A 12,425-nucleotide genomic window follows, 5' to 3' on the forward strand; every position below is an offset into this window, starting at 1 on the left:
CACAAATTCCTACGGAGAATGTTAAAAAAAATTTTACCGGAATGTTCCACGGATTTGTATGGAATTCCCCACAATTTTTGACGACATTTTCCACGAATTTCCACGGAATTTCCCCACAAATTCCGATGTGAATTTCTCATGAATGTCCACTGAATGTAAACAAATTTCCACGGAATTTTCCGCAAATGTTTAACGAATTATACCCACCACCATTCAGCGGGCGTTCAACAATTGTCTCATTCGTGCAGAGATGTGTTCGGTACGAAAGTCCAGTCGGCAAGGCAGTTGGTGGATCACGTAGAGATGTCTAAAACATCATATAGCGCTAAGCTTTCGTGACTGCAAGGATTCATATTCTTATTTTTAGGTTTTTTCGGTAAAGTCACGTAGGTAATTTTATGTTTTACCTACGTGACTTTACCGAAAAAACCTAAGAATATCATATAGCGCCGCTACATCGTCTCGCTCACGCCGCTGTTGGCGGAAGGGCCTTCACTCGAGGGGGCTCGAGAGAGGGCCTTCGTGAGTGGGGTGTGGCCAGACGTCCTGGCAGAGGTGGAAATTGCGGCCCTACCAACTCTATAGGCCGCCACACGCGACCTACCGATGGTCAGAGTGGAATATTTGAGAACTGCGCGTGTCTTTGTCTTTGTGTAATGGTGTGGTGCTGCTCACACCATTCACAACAGACAAGTACGATTGGCCACGTAAGGTGGCTAACACCAAGCCCGGTCGCCTTTGTTAGCGAGCACCTATGAAGGCCAGAACACGCGCACACACCAAATATCCCCCTTGTAGCCTTAACAGACTGTTGGAGCAAGTGCTGCTGGTCACACACACACGCATACTCTTAAACCCTACGAATGACAAAGATCCCCCGTCTAGCCTAACAAACTTTTGAGGCAAGTGCTGATAGTGAGCACCTATGAAGGCCGGCAAGGCACACGAGGGGGTGGGTGGCCAACACCACGCCCGGCCGCCTTTGTCTCCCTAGTGGCGATGCTCACACATCACACCAGGTACTCATTTGAGGCTGAGCCGACCTAGGAGAGGCCCAGGACCGGTTCAGATGATCGTCACTGGGCGTTGGCCGTGAGCGGAAATCGAACTCGGGTCGCCAGGTTCGTAGCGCAGCGCGCTAACCGCTACACCACCGCTCCCCACGACACACACCCTATCAACACACGCACACACACACATGTACTTCAACGTGTTCATCCGCGCGTGTCTGGGGCGCGCTTTGTAAAACTCTTTATACCCCCCCCCCCCTCGGCCAAACAGCAATCACCTCCCCCCCTCCAGACCCGCCACTCACTCGCCAGGCGAGCCCCTTCTTCTATGCCCCTTCAAATGTTTGCTCGGTGGGACGCGACTCAGAGCGACGGCGCGCATCGAGGGAGTTCGCGCGGCGCTTCTGGCGGGGTCCTGAGAAAGTTTGGCAGCAGCAGCAGAATAATAATAAAGAAAAACCCTCGAGGGAGACTGCAAAGAGGGAAGACGGAGAGAGGGGGGGGGGTGAGAGAGAGAGAGGGGGGGTGGAGAGAGGTGAGTCGTGGTCCTCAGAGAGGTCCATCACGGCTCTCCCCCGGCGCGCTCCTCTGCCTACTCTCTCCTGCTCAAGGGAGTATGTGCACGTGCATAGCTACAGACACACGCGTACCTCGATATACACACACGCACATGGATACACACACGTACATGGATACACACGCGTACCTGGATATACACGCGTACATGGATGCACACACGTACATGGATACGTACACGTACATGAATACACACACGTGCATAGAACCCCCCTCTATGTTATAAAGCACACCTTTTAGTCCGCCGTTTCGCATGTACGGTGCGAAAGAAGTTCAACACACATATTAGTGTAGCCAGTTGCCCAGCTCGTGTCGGTGGCAACGGCCCACAGCAGCCACTACCAATCGAGTTGGCGTGCAGAGGAGCCCAGGCAGCAGCCAGCCAGTCAACTCAATGCATCGATTTAATTATTTGTAATAGCAGTATGGTTGTTCTACTCTAAAAACCTACTACTATATTTTGCCACTGGTAAAGGAGGTCTCATAGTGTAAATGCTTACCCCGAGCTCTCAATACTCTGATAGTGCGCTGTTTTTTTGAGTTGTACGCCTTTTGGCGTCATCTGGTCCAACACCAATGGAGACTAGGCTCTAAGAAAAGCTGTCTCGGGTGTGGACCAATCAACTTCAAGGACAGTGCATATCATTATCATCATCAGAGTTGTTTATTTTTGTTTGCATTTTGACTGCTTGTGTTGTGGTTATTGCAAACATGATGCCTTGTATAAAGGTGTCAGTTTTTGTACCAGTTGAAAGGGTAAAAACCTATTACTACAGTATTGTTGTTGTTATTATTATTATTACGATTATTAAGTGTAATTTCCTGCTTGTAACGCGAGCGTCGTACGTTCGTTAGCTCGTGCCCCGTATTGTGTGACTGGCCGGCGGCTTGTTGGAGGGAGGCCTTCATCCAGCAGTGGATTGACCAAGGTCCATGACGACGACGACGTTGTATGTTCGTTGAACTTCTTTCGGTCACCTTACGTGGCCAACCGTGTTCACCGGAGGTGCGCGTGAATGACAACAAACCAAACACGCACAGAGACACACACACACATACGGAAGCAGTCCTGTGGCCGTATAGATGGTGGCGATGATGACGACGACGAATCCGTGTGATGTTGTCACCCAAGAACCACGAGCACGTGGGGAGGGGGGGGACCTTATTTGGGGGGGGGAGGGAGCAAAGCGTCTGTAAAACCAACCGCGTGCGAACATCGCGACGAGATTTATCGATGTCGATTGCTGCAAGAGCAACGCGTCTGCTTTCTGTGCCCATCACGATGATGTACAGCTGAGGATTTCATTACATGGTGGGGATGGGGGGGTGAACGGGAGGGCGCTTGTTTGATTACTCAAGTTGATGATGTTGCTGTATTTCTGCCAATGAAAATATGTACAAGTCTATTTATTGTTGCGGGGGGCTGGGCAGAGGGGGGGGGGGTGTCACGCGTGTCTCGTTCGACGTGCCGCGCGTGAAACACGAAGAGTCGTTCACGCGGTCCGCTGGGGATGCCGCTCGCGCTAGGATGTTCACCTCGCGGCACTCCCGTTGCAAAACGACGTTCACTCGGTGTGTCTGTGTGTGTGTGTGCGTCCTTGGACATTGAAACATTAAGGGACACATATTCACTTCATCAAGTTGCCCTTCATCGTCGTGGTCTTTGGTGGACCTCCAACTGGGAGACGGAGCGATGGAATCAGCTCATGCGTAGGTTGCCGCTTGCTGCAGGAGTATCGATTACATCGTGTGACGTGGTGGTGGCGGCTGACCGATGCCTTCATCCAGCAGTGGATTGACCATGGCTGATGATGATGAAGGGCTCTTATTAACACCTCTTAAACTCCTCTTCTTGGTTCTTTCGGTAAAGTAACGTAGAAGGTAAATAATAAAATAATACAAATAAAACATAGTACATTTATTATTAATAAGGGAAATGATAAAATAATAAAAAATACTACATAATAAAATAATTATTAAAAATAAAACATAATAAAATCATTATTAATATTTTATTATGTTTTATTTTTATTATTTACCTTCTACGTGACTTTACCGAATGAACCAAGAAGATAAATCCTTGCAGTCACGAAAGCTTTAAATCGAAACCTCTTAAACTGTGTCCATCTCAGTATTGTTGATCATTTGTAGCTTGTGTTACAGGATGCAGACTATTTGTTAACGATTATGTAATTAATATTTGTGTGTATGTACACTCATGGGGAGTGGTGGCGTGGTGGTTAGCGGATGTCGCTACGAATCCGGCGACCCGAGTTCTATCCCCGCTCACGCTCAATAACAGCCGAGAATTCTTGAACCGGCAGCTCCCCCTAGGTTGACTCAGCCTTAAATGAGTCCCTGGTGCGATGGGTAAAAACAACATCAGCACTAGGGAGACAAAGGCGGTCGGGCGTGGTGCTGGCCACCCATTCTCTCGTGTGTCTTGCCGGTCCTCATAGGTGCTCGCTAACAGCACTTGCACCAACAGTCTGTTAAAAGCTACACGGGTGAGAACATTGTCTTTGTATTTAAATGCTTAAATATACGTTATTGTCATGTTCTGAAAATCGCAACGTAAAAAAAACGAAGCATTCGTTTCATATTCAGGACTCCGCCCCCCCCCCCCCCACCAGGCGTTAATTTAATTCAAACGTAGGCTGATTGTTTCGACGTGATTGTCTACGATCCGTTCGTGAAACGCACAGCGATCATTGTAAGGCATCTCACGTGATGTACAATAAATAATGGCCGTGTAAAAATCTGCACGTGTGGCACAGACAGACGGAGATGAGCAGGCACACGCGGAGACACACTTTGTGCTTATTTTGAAATCCAGAGACACCCGCAAACGGAAAGCGAACACACAAATAAAGCAGTATACACGGACAAAGATTCCCCGTTATAGCCTTGATAGATTGTTGGGCGAAGTGTTGTTACACACGCCTGTATACATACACAAATACTAAAGTATACAACGCACAAACACTAGTGCACAAAAAATAGACAATATACAGGATACAAAGATCCCCGGCTCGCGAGCACCTATGAAGGCCGACACGGAAAATACGAGGACACAAAAACAACATACAGCACACCAGTACACACACACGCACACACCACTACACAAATTATTCTGAAGTACACAACAAAATATGAGTACACACCCAAATCACAACATTCCAAACAGCACACTAACACGCAGCCACCACAGCATACACACACACAAAACAGAAACGCGCACACAGTCACAAACAGCACACTAACACAACACAACAACAACACACCACAACAGCGCACGAAGACAACAACATTCAGAGAACCACAGACACACACATAGACTCAGCGACGTGCACACAACGAGAACGCGTGCTGCTCACGTGACTCAATCACCACGGGTCGCCGTTGCATGAAATATAAACATTAGCCTCGTCGTGGAAAATATAAATAACAACACATTGATTTATATTCTTAGTTTTTTTTCGGTAAAGTCACGTAGGTAAAATTTTAAATTTGAAATTAATAAAAAATAAAATAAAAATCACGACGTTTCGGAGGCAACACAAGCTTCCGTCTTCAGGTGGAACCGTCACAGCACGATTGCTGTATCAAGCCTTACTTGATACATTGCTAAGTGTGCTCTATCCGTCTCGACACACAAATGATGATGTCAACAGCCGCACGGCGTTTTTGGGAGTGCGTGATTTACAGCCAGCATGGAATCAATGCATTGCTTTTTTGTACAAACCGCATCGGGTATTTTTGTGTAGGTACATTGTTGTTGCGTGTGATTTTTTTTGTATGTGTGTGTGTATTGGTGTGTTTGCGTGTTGTTGTATTTGTGTGTGTATTGGTGTCTTCGCAATTTGTGTGTGTGTATTGGTGTGTATGAGCGTTGTTGTATCTGTGCACTGGTGTGTATGTGTGTGTGTGTACTGGTGTGTATGTGTGTGTGTACTGGTGTGTATGTGCGTGTGTGTGTACTGGTGTATATGTGTGTGTGTGTGCACTGGTGTGTATGTGTGTGTGTGTGTACTGGTGTGTATGTGTGTGTGTGTACTGGTGTGTATGTGTGTGTGTGTGCACTGGTGTGTATGTGTGTGCACTGGTATGTGTGTGTGTGCACTGGGGTGTATGTGTGTATGTGTGTACTGATGTGTATGTGTGTGTGCACTGGGGTGTATGTGTGTATGTGTGTACTGATGTGTATGTGTGTGTGCACTGGGGTGTATGTGTGTACTGATGTGTATGTGTGTGTGTGCACTGGTGTGGGTGTGTGTGTGGGGGGGCAGCGGTGGTGTAGCGGTTAGCGCGCTAAGCTACGAAACCCCGGCCATCCGAGTTCGATTCCCTCTCACGGTCAACACCAGTGACGATTATCTGAACCGGTCCTATGCCTCCCCTAGGTCGACTCAACCTCAAATGAGTACCTGGTGCGATGTGTAAAATACATCGCCACTAGGGAGACAAAGGCGGCCGAGTGTGGTGCTGACCACCCACCCCCTCGTGTGCCGTGCCGGCCTTCATAGGTGCTCGCTTTCAGCACTTGCTCCAACATTCTGTTAAGGCTATACGGGGAATCTTTGTCTTTGTACGCGTGCCGTTAGTGAGCACCTATGAAGACCGGCACGGCGTGGGTAGGCAACACCACGCCCGGCCGCCTTTGTCTCCCTAGTGCCAATATGTACACACCGAATTATAGACGCTATATACAAAAAAAATCCCGATCGAATTGACACATTGTGTGTGTTTTTTTATATATATTCTGCACGCGTAGTTGTTTCTATCTCGCACGTGTAGCCGTGATATTTAAAGGTCTTCGTGTTCTTGTTATTTGTTGTTGCAGTCGTTTGCATAGCTCCGTGGAGGCAGGCGCGTCGGAGGCAGACGCGGGGAACGGTGACCCGAGTTCGACTCCCGACCCCCGAATGCTCCCCCCCACCGTTCCTCACTGCTCTTGGCGTCGTATCCATGAACGTGTCGTGGACGTTGCTGATCGTGATCGAGTGAGCTGCGAGAAATCTGAACCAACGCTCCCGAACGAGGGCGAGAAAACAACGTCCAGTGTTGGGTCACCGGCAAACGACGCAGGCCATGAGTGTGACGGTAGAGCCGAGAGAAAGCGGCGGAGAGCCAATCCACTTGTTACAACAGTACACAATACCGCGTATATAAGTACTGTATATATAAACATACGCTGCATCTAAAGTACAGATAACATGTTATAATATTGACTTGAGATGACCTTAACGCGCTTGATCAATTTCACAAAATGCCAATATTATCACACGTCAATTACTTTAATTCGCGTGGCATCTGTCGAAAGACGAAGATGTCGCTTTAAAAAAAAATACATTTTGTAATACAAACCCAGTCATCTATTACGAATTCCCTCCACCGTCATCATGATCATTGGCCACCGTCGATCCACTGCTGGATGAAGGCCAGCTTAACCAATCCGCTGCCTGCTTTCACAATTTTATAATTGCTCCGTTTCCCGCTGTAACATGTCACGGCGGCGTGAATTTGTCACATGAAACACAATTACTGAAGCCGGAATGAATGTTTATAAAGATTTGACAAAAAAAATAATCATCAAAACAAGTCGCAGCAGTAAGAGTCATGATCGATCCACTGCTGGGTGAAAGCCTCACCAAGCCGTCAATGTGATGATGATGATAAAGTAAAATAATAATTTTAGCATTGATATAGCCACTGCTGGATGAAGGCATCAACATGCAGTCAATGTGATGATGATAATAAAGTAAAATAATAATTCCAGCCATGATTTAGCCACTGCCGGATGAAGGCATCAACATGCAGTCAATGTGATGATGATGATGATGATAAAGTAAAATAATAATTCCAGCCATGATTTAGCCACTGCAGGATGAAGGCATCAACATGCAGTCAATGTGATGATGATGATAAAGTAAAATAATAATTCCAGCCATGATTTAGCCACTGCCGGATGAAGGCATCAACATGCAGTCAATGTGATGATGATGATGATGATAAAGTAAAATAATAATTCCAGCCATGATTTGTCCACTGCCGGAGGAAGGCATAAACATGCAGTCAATATGGTAATAATAATCATACTAACATCATAATTACAGCCATGATCAATACACCGCTGGACGAAAGCCTCCCCACGCTGGCTGAGTCATAAGGGTTGATTGTTCAAATGCACACAAGTCATATGACTATTATTATGATTATGATGATATTATTATTATTGAGTTAAGGTATGTAAAGTGAGCTTTTGCAATGGGGAATTGCTTTTCCCCAAACTCGGCGCCAGCAGACAAAAGGCTGCGTGTGTTATTGTTCTACAGAGCGAACACCCCCCCCACCTCCCTCCATTATGAGACGTTTTAACATTGCAGCAATTTCATTTTCTGAACCAGCAATGGATATTGTTACGAAGCGAATGAGTGCGTGCATACGTAGAGGAGCGGTGGCGCAGTGGTTAGCGCACAGCACCGCGAACCCGGGCGATCCGGATTCGATTCCCGCTCGCGGCCAATGGCATCGGCGAAATGTTTGATCCGGTCCTGGGCCTCCCCCTAGGTCGACTCAGCCTCAAACGAGTGCCTAGTGCGTAAACAACAGCGGCCGGTGATGGTGTGGCCTCCCCTCGCCCTCCCCCCCACGTGTGCCACAGTGCCGGCCTTCATCGGTGCTGCTACTCGCTAACAGCACTTGACCCCAACAGTCTGTTAACGCTATAGGGGGGGTTGCTGGGAAGGGTTTGTCTTTGTTGCGTGAGTCTTTGTATCCAAAGGCATTCAGAGGCTCTGCCGAATTTTTAAAGCCAAAGGACTCACTCGCGTGTTTACGTGGCATATACAATGCGGGCGAACGTGAGGGCACTTTCATAATGTTAGGGGTGCGTTTGTTCGCGGAGGGAAATCATGTTTTGAGAGTCACGTGGGAGGTTTGAGCAGGCTTCTTGCGGTGCCTCGATGCAACAAAATCAGCAGCAGCAGCAACAGCAGCAGCAACAGCAGCAGTAGCAACAGCAGCAGCAACAGCAGCAGCAACAGCAGCAGCAACAGCAGCAACAGCAGCAGCAACAGCAGCAGTAGCAACAGCAGCAGCAACAACCTTTAATTACACTATGTTACACAATTTTTGTTCCTGGGTAGTAAGTGTTATTTCGCAATTGCTTATGCCTAAAAAGAACAGAAAATGTCTATTATTCCCCACAAACTTTGCTTTTGTGACCAGGATAGTGATATTTAGAAATGTACCTATTTTCAATGAGAAAACAGGCGAATTTGTGTCTTTTCTTTCACATAAAGTCAGAAAAAACAACATATGAATCTAAATCAACATGTATTTATACTAAAGTACTACAAAAAATTACTGCAAAATATTTAGAAGTGAGTCGTTTTTCGAGATTATTCCTCCCCACAGAGAACTCGGTTCGCTGTGGCCAGTCCCACCTGTGGTTGTGCCCCTTGGTGTCTAAATCGTTTGTAGTCATTTTTGTATTTCTTTAATATAAATACATGTTAATATGTTGATTTTTTTCTCACTTTATGTGAACGAAAAGACACAAATTCACCCGTTATCTCATTCAAAATAGGTACATTTAAAAATATCACTGTCCTGGTCACAAAATCAAAGTTTGCAGGGAATGATAGACATTTTCAGCAGCAAATCAGAGATCGAGGAAGACGTAGATCCAGATGACAATTTCAGAGGTGGAGCTGAGGAGAGAAACCCATACTTCCACAACCAAAAAGACCTCAACGACTTGATCAGAGATCTTGGTCTCACCTAGTCCAATGCTGAGCTTTTGACGTCTAGGCTCAAGTCGTGGAACTTGTTGGATAAAAGTGTGCAAGTCGCAGATCAGAGGAAGCGTCACCAACTTTTTGCAGCTTCTTCACCCGTCAAGATGGGCTCTGCTTCTGCCACAATGTGACCAGTCTGTTCGAGGAAATCGGAATCGCCTGTAACCAGAATTAGTGGCGCCCCTTCATTGACAGGTCACCCAGGAGCCTCAAAGCCGTGCTGCTCCATAATGGTAACAAGTACCCGTCTCTTCTCCTGGCTCACTCGGTGCACTTCAAAGAGGATTACAACAGCATCAAGACCTTGCTGGACGCCTTGAATGATGGGTATGGATGGGGGGTCATCGGGGACTTCAAAATGGTGGCATTCCTAATGGGTCTCCAAGGCGGTTTTACCTAGTTTCCCTGCTATCTTTGCCTTTGGGACAGCAGGGACACCAAGGCGCACTACCACAGACGGGACTGGCCACAGCAGACCGAGTTCTCTGTGGGGAGGAACAACGTCAAGTGGGAGCCACTGGTGCTGATGACACCACTGCACATCAAATTGGGCCTCATGAAACAATTTGTCAGAGCTGTAGATAAGAAGTCGGCAGCCTTCAAGTATACCTTCAAGACTGCTTCCCTAAACTGTCTCAGGCAAAGGTCAAACCCGGTGTCTTTGTCCGACCACAGATAAAGAAAGATCCTGGAATGCAATGAATTCCCCAAGGAGCTCACTAGTAAGGAGAAAGCGGCTTGGGACAGCTTTGTCCGCAGAGGTTCGTGGCTTCCTGGGCAATCACAAGGTCGAAAACTACGTGGAGCTGGTTGAGACTCTGGTGAAGAACTACGGCACAATGGGTTGTAGGATGTCCCTCAAAGCCCATATCCTTGATGCTCATCTTGATAAATCAAGAAGAACATAGGAGCGTACTTGGAGGAGCAAGGCGAGCGCTTCCACCAGGATATACTGGACTTTGAATGTCGCTACCAAGGACAGTATAACGAGAACATGATGGGAGACTACATTTGGGGGCTGATTCGTGAAAGTGATTTACAGTATAATCGTAAATCTCGAAAAACTACTCACTTATAAATCTTTTGTAGTCATGTTTGTATTACTTTAGTATAAATACATGTTAATGTTGATTAATATGTTGTTTTTTAAATAATTTTACGTGAACGAAAAGACACAAATTCGCCCGTTCTCTCATTGAAAATAGGTCAATTTCAAAATATCACTGTCCTGGTCACAAAAGCAAAGTTTGTGGGGAATAATAGTCATTTTCTATACTTTTTAGGCATAAGCAATTACGAAATAACACTAACCAGGAATACAAATTGTGTTACATAGTGTAATCATTCAATAATAATAATCATCATCATCATGCTCCAGTTTACTCCCAACACAAATCAAAACACTTACCATATTTTTTGTTTAAATGAAGGTTATTTAATAGTAAGTTTATTTTTTACCAGAATAATCCCATCTGGGTGTCAAGTCACACGTGCATTGCGCACAAAGACAAAGACCACCCGTCTCGCATTATCAGACTGTTGGGGCAAGTGCTGTTAGCGAGTATGAAGGCCGGCACGGCACACAAGGGGGTTGGATAGCCAGCACCACGACGCACCTCGAGCGGAGACTGAGAAGAAGCTGCTGCTGAATTAACAGGCAATTAAATGTTGTACCAATTGTATTCCTGATTGTGCAAATCGACGCCATGTCACAAGATGAACAAGATTCCATTCATAGAGAACGGTCCATGGAAGCGGATATCACAGCGCCATATATACATGTGTGTGTGTCTAATCAAGTTGACCTCTGCTCCACTCAACCTTGGCCGACCTTGCCATGTTTTGCTGGGTTCCCTACTGCCACAGAGCACCAATGTTCGTGGGCAAGAGACTCAGAGCCCAAGGTCTAATTCAGCTGCGGCTCAATTGTGAACTACGGGACGCGCGCGCGAGTTTACCGAACGACTGAATGCCACGGGGTTTTTTTGTCCCACGGAGTGAACCGATTTCTAAAACGAACGACGCCGTTCGCCATCCTCTTGTCCACCGCGAGGTCATCTGGGCAGCCCTTGCACCGGGGTCAGCGGTAATGTAATCACTTGTGGAGCCGTCCGCCACCCAATCTTCCACCCCCCTTCTGTCCCCCCCTCCTCCCCCCCACTTAGGGGGGGAGGAGGGGGGGGGGGTCCCTCGCTGCCCCCACAGCTCTAGGGAGAGAGGGGGGGGGGAGTTTGCTGCTGAGAGCCGGAGCTTCGCACGCAAACCCGAGAGCCCCGGTCACGCGAGACGCGGGGCATCACAAACAACAAGCGGCTGACCTCTCCCCGCCCCGTGGCACACAGGCAACACGTGCACACGTACACGCGTATACACGTACATACATACATACCTACACACGCACACGGGCAATGACTCTCCCCCCCCCACCGCCCACCTCCCTCCCCATAGCCTCACCTGAACAGAATGTTTGGACAAGTGCTGTTAGCGAGCACCTATTAAGTAAAGCTGCCACGGCGCACGAGGGAATGGGTGGTCAGCACCACGCCCAGGTCGATTTCGTCACCGGAATGCTGACATTCACGCATCGAAACGGACAATCACTTTAAGGCTGAGTCGACCTAGGGGAGGCCCAGGATAGGTTCGTAGATTCGCCCCTGTGAGCGGGAATCGAACTCGGGTGACCGGGTTTGGTAACGCAGCGCGCTAACCACTACTCTACCGCTTCCCATCATGTGCACAGACACACGCAAAAGCCCCCACGCTTGTGCATATTAACACCAACACACGGGCATGTCGTCATACACGGACACACACAAGGACTCACCACGAAGAGTACACAACTACATAAGCGTAAAAGCGTACACAACAACAACAACCACCGCCATTCGTCAGTCAGTGACCGTGACGTCACCACGGCACCTGTGCCAGGCTATGTGCACTTTAAGGCCACGTGAAGTGTCAAACGCCCGCTGGCAGCGCACACAAAAACAAAGATCCCCCGTATAGCCTGAACAAACTGTTAGCATCTATGAAAGCC

At 47.5% G+C, this 12,425-nt stretch overlaps 1 long non-coding RNA gene across 1 annotated transcript in view; it reads left to right on the top strand.

Annotated features, from left to right (window-relative positions):
* Positions 1–7,729, top strand: part of LOC133352660 (uncharacterized) — a 41,079-nt gene extending 33,350 nt beyond the window's left edge. Inside the window, exon 3 of the long non-coding RNA XR_009756284.1 lies at positions 6,430–7,729. This is a non-coding gene — a long non-coding RNA (uncharacterized LOC133352660). The remainder of the gene's footprint in view (positions 1–6,429) is intronic.
* Positions 7,730–12,425: the final 4,696 nt, after the last annotated feature.

The sequence above is a fragment of the Lethenteron reissneri genome, chromosome 41 (assembly GCF_015708825.2).
Source record: "Lethenteron reissneri isolate LAM-NWPU_2019-01 chromosome 41, ASM1570882v1, whole genome shotgun sequence".
Classification (NCBI taxonomy): domain Eukaryota; kingdom Metazoa; phylum Chordata; class Hyperoartia; order Petromyzontiformes; family Petromyzontidae; genus Lethenteron; species Lethenteron reissneri.